This window comes from Suncus etruscus, chromosome 19 (assembly GCF_024139225.1).
Source record: "Suncus etruscus isolate mSunEtr1 chromosome 19, mSunEtr1.pri.cur, whole genome shotgun sequence".
NCBI classification, from domain to species: Eukaryota; Metazoa; Chordata; class Mammalia; order Eulipotyphla; family Soricidae; genus Suncus; species Suncus etruscus.
In genome coordinates, this window is record NC_064866.1 from 18,450,236 (window position 1) to 18,455,186 (window position 4,951).

Genomic DNA, 4,951 nt, shown 5'->3' on the forward strand with positions numbered 1-4,951 from the left:
CAGTGGCATAATTTTATAAATACTGATTTTCTTTTCACTTTCTCTCATACTTTTGTTTTTATCTTTTTCCTATCCTTTTTTTTTTAGTATTATGGGGGCACACCTGATAATGCTCAGGGGTTACTCCTGGCTATGCACTCAGAAATCGCTCCTGGCTTGGGAGACCATATGAGATGCCAGGGGATCAAACCATAGTTTATCCTAGGGTAGCGCAGGCAAGGCAGACGCCTTACCATTCTGCTCCACCACTTCAGCCCCTCTTTTTTCTATCCTTGTACAGTATAATCAATCACTCTTTATAGAATATTTTAAGTGTATTTTAGTTTTATTTCTAATAATATAGTCAATAAATGTTGATATTATAAGCTTTCTTTATATTTTATTTATATTTTTAAGTTTTTTTGTTTGTTTGTTTGTTTTGGGCCACACCCGTTTGATGCTTAGTGGTTACTCCTGGCTATATGCTCAGAAATTGCCCGCTGGCTTGGGGAGAACCATATGGGACTCTGGGGGATGGAACCATGGTTCATTCTAGGCTAGCGCTTGCAAGGCAGACCTCTAGCGCCACCTCTCTGGCCCCAAGCTTTCTTTATTATTATTATTATTATTATTATTATTTGTTATGTTTGCTTAGCTAGTTAACAGTTACAATTGTCTTAAAGTTTATGAAATTAACGTACAAAATTATTGCACTCCAAAACTACTAAAGTGTCCATGGTACTTTTCGTTGTCTCTAGTCAGATATTGACTCTCTTACCATCACTTACCATCTTACAGATGTTGACTCTCTTACCATCACTTCAAAGTAATTGGTTTTGTAACAAAAATCTTTTTTAATCAGATAATTTCTCCGCTTAACCTCTCTGGTTTAACTTCTTTATTACATAAGCAGAAAGAAGAAAAAAAAACATTGCTTTGAGATTTTTTAGGAGACACACCATTTGTTATACTCAGATTTATTTTTGAAATAAACTGAGCTCCTTTTAAGCAATAAAACTGCCATACAAAAGTATTCTTAAATTTTTTTGACTCAAAAAGCTAGAGTGTAAAAAGAGGTGACATATCTGATCACAAAACAGCTATTACTTTCAAAGAGAAATATACAACACTGCTCCTAAGCAAATTTCAGAGTGATTGCACTTCAAGCAATATTGAACTCTGTCTCTGTGGTCTTCTTCAATAAGGTATTTAGCCATCAAGTCATACTTTATAAACTAAAGCACTGGAAAAGGGACCTAGGACATTCCTGGAGGCTTTCTGAGCAATTCCTGGTTCAGATGATAACACTAAGTTATTTAACTTCCTTAAGTTTTCATTTTCATATTATTGTGTAGATGGTTTAACATGCTTTTCTTTTTCTTTTCTTTTTTTTTTAGGGGAGAGCGTGAACACAGTCCCCCACTACCACAAAGTATGCAGTCGAGTTTTCCACATTTGGGGAAATCGCAGGGGTCAGCACATTCAGAGTGCAATGGATAAGCCTCGCCCTGGGGAAACCACCTTCGTGATCATGATATATCTCCCCTGCCAGGTAAGTATGCTTTTATTTTTCTAATCGGAAATCTTTCTGTTTTTGGAGTCTATATGGACCAAATCAGGAACTGAAACGAACTAAAAATAAAATGCTTGAGAGACACTTTTTTTTAAAAAAAAAATATTATCTTTATTTAAGCACCTTTATTAAAAAGATAATTGTAGTTGGGTTCCAGTCATAAAAAGAACATCCCCTTCACCAGTGCAGCATTCCATCACCAATGTCCCCAATATCCCTCCTTTGCTCCCCCCTTCACCGCCTGTCTTCTAGACAGGCATTCTACTTCTCTCACTCATTACATTGTCACCACAATGGTCAGTGTAGTTATTTCTCTAACTGCACTCACCACTCTGCAGTGAGTTTCATATCCTGATGCATTTTTCCTTACTCAGCCACTGGGCCTCACCATGATGACAGTCACTGGCTCCATGTCGTGTACACAACTTCGGGACTGGTCACTGATACTTAGAGAACCAAACGCTGCAATCCAGGATTCCCATCTGCCCTAAAGTCCCACTGCACCCTGGGCTAGTGGGACAGGGCTTGAACAGCCCAGTGGGCAGCAGTCCTGAGACATGGCAGGCAGGTCAGTTATTTTTATTTTATCAGCAGGGGGTGAAAGCGGAAGAACTATAAATGTTTTTCGGGGCCATCAAGTTTATACCAAGAAGTGCTAGACTGTTAATAAAATCCAGAGACATGAACATACAAGGCATGTGCTTTACCACTGAGACACGTTCCTGGTCTAAGTTCTAGATTCTCTTTTTGAGTTTTTTGAGGGGATCAGACGCTGAGGTACTCAGTTCAGATTTTATGCCTGGTTCTGCTTTCAAAGATAATTCCTGGCATTACTTGAGGTATCATAGTGTTGGGGATCAAACCAGTATTGGTCACATGCATTTCAAATGTCTTAACCCTTGTACTATTTCTCTGGCCACCAGCTCTAGATTCTTTAACGTGTTTGCCAGCCTTTACTCTAGCTTCATTTCATGTGTTCCCTCACCCCAAGCCTATTCCTGAGACCCCAAATTGCTCACTGAAATTTTTATTCCCTCTGTTTGAATAACTCTCCCTTACAAACTCAGCTTCTTATTTACTGATCAGATGAATAACTACATATTTAAAATATTTGCCCTATAATTTTTAAGGCTATAGATACCAGTCAATGACAAAGTCTCTGCCTTCATATATTCTATATTCTAGTGGCGTGAGTTACAACACATACAGAAATACACACACATTCATACACACATACTCAAAAATTAACACATCAGATAAAGAAAAATCTGGAGCAGATCTTCATGACATGCAGAGAACTGTTGGAGGGTCAAGAGCTCTTATGTGCAGGGGGCAGGAGAGGTGTAGTAATTGTGTGTGTCAATATCATGAACTTTAACATTTCTATAACTATCTAAATTATAATAAGAATTTAAAAATAATTTCAAGTTAACATTCAGCTCTTCCTAATTCGTTTGAAATAATGAAATTACTTAAATAGTAAGCTGATATTTAAGGGATCCACTCACCAAGTGTATTTTTTTCATATGGAGAAAATGTGACTTATTCATACAGTCTCTCTTTTTAAAGTAGATATGATTAAAAATAAAAAAGAAATGATTAGGAAAAGATCCTCTTATTATACCTCAGAAACATGAATTAGAATGTAAAGCTGCTTTACTACTTTGAGGAGATAAAGCATCATTTTTGTAAATGAAAGATGAGATAGTCACTATAATACATAGTGTGCAGAAACAAGAAAGCGTTAGAGAAAGAGAAATAAATACTTGTTGCAAGGGGATATTTTCTTCAGTAAAAATAAACACTTGCTCTCAAATATATTATTTAATAGATGATTTATCCAGACACTAATATTTCATCAGTTCTTACCTTTAATTGTGCTAAGAACATTTTAAACATGCAGCATATTTAAACATGTGCAGGGTTATTCATTGTTCAGATTACTTAGTATAATTTGTTTTAAATGAATAAATCGCATAATAGTAAAGAACGTTATCACTTAATAATATATACTAATATTGTCATTATTTTAAGTGGGTTTATTTTATTGGAATTCTTTTTGCCTTAGGTTTTTCTGACAATTTAAAAGGTAAACCAAAATGTCTTATGAAGTTAGGAGAAAATTTTGCTCTTCTGAGACTTATTAAATAAGATTTTAATTTTTCTTTGAAGATGCTTTTGTTTATTTATTTTTTTAATTTATTTTTGAGGTCACAACCGGCAGCGTTCACGGGTTACTTCTAGCTCTGTGTTCAGAAATCACTCCTGGTAGACTCAGGGGACCATATGGAATTCCAGGGATCATCCTTGGTCTGCAGCATGCAAGGAAAACGCCCTACTGTTGTGTTATCACTCTGGCCCCTTGAGTTGCTTTTAGATTTTTGAGTACAGACATTATTTTCCCCCAGTTTTATAATGTAAATCATCAATACTTAAATTTATTTGCTACATTTATAGAAATAAAATGTAATGGCAAATTAAGAAATATTAATAAATTTTATGTACATTTACTATTTCTTCAATGAATTATTTCTGACATGGATTATTAAACTATTCCACAAGAGGGCTCTTGAAAGGCAAAGATTGTGTGCATGATTGGTGATTTTCCTAAACTTATTGGTTAAAAAGAAAAAAAAGAGGCATAAAACTTCTAAATATTTTTCTAAGAAATTAAGCTAAAATATTTCTTCAAATAAATTATCACTAAAAGGTGAATAATAAAAACTAAACTTTTATGAATGCTTCCTATGTCATTAAGTGCTAAACTTGTAGCTGTAATAATGATAAAAATTGTTTACTATCATTAATTGTACTTTTCACAGCTTAGAGTGATAAACATAGGACACCAAAGTTTGGTTGCTTGGATTTGAATTCCAACTTTTATATATGTGTGTGTGTGTGTGTGTGTGTGTGTGTGTGTGTGTGTGTGTGTGTGTCCTAGGTTAACTGCATGCAAAGCAAATGCCCTACCGTTGTGCCACTGCTCCAGCCCCCAACTTTGATATTTTGATTTTATCTGTTATCTTGCATGAAATGCTTGGTGTCTTGTGTAAATTGTGGTTGCAAACATTAAGGGAATAAACACAAATAAAACCTTTAGATTATTTGACACATAGTAAACACTTTATAAAGTTCTCACTGCTGCTATTAACACTAAGAACAGAACCAAGATCCAGAGAGAAGAAATTACATGTTCCAAATCAAAGAGTTCCACCAGTATGCTAGAGCAGATATTAACCAATAAGATGTACATGCAAGAGAAAATTGCCACTCCAACCTCATTGTTGGCCCCACTGCCAGCAATATAAAGTCACCCCATGATTGCCCACACTGCATACCGTCTATGGTCTAAATTATTCTTTATCTTTCATTGTAATTACCTATTAATAACTTTGTCAC

At 35.2% G+C, this 4,951-nt stretch overlaps 1 non-coding gene across 1 annotated transcript; it reads right to left on the bottom strand.

The window, feature by feature from the left end:
* Window positions 1-1,373: 1,373 nt before the first annotated feature.
* LOC125997751 (U1 spliceosomal RNA) lies at window positions 1,374-1,539 on the bottom strand. Its single transcript, XR_007491773.1, has one exon. It is a non-coding gene; the product is annotated as a U1 spliceosomal RNA (small nuclear RNA).
* Window positions 1,540-4,951: the final 3,412 nt, after the last annotated feature.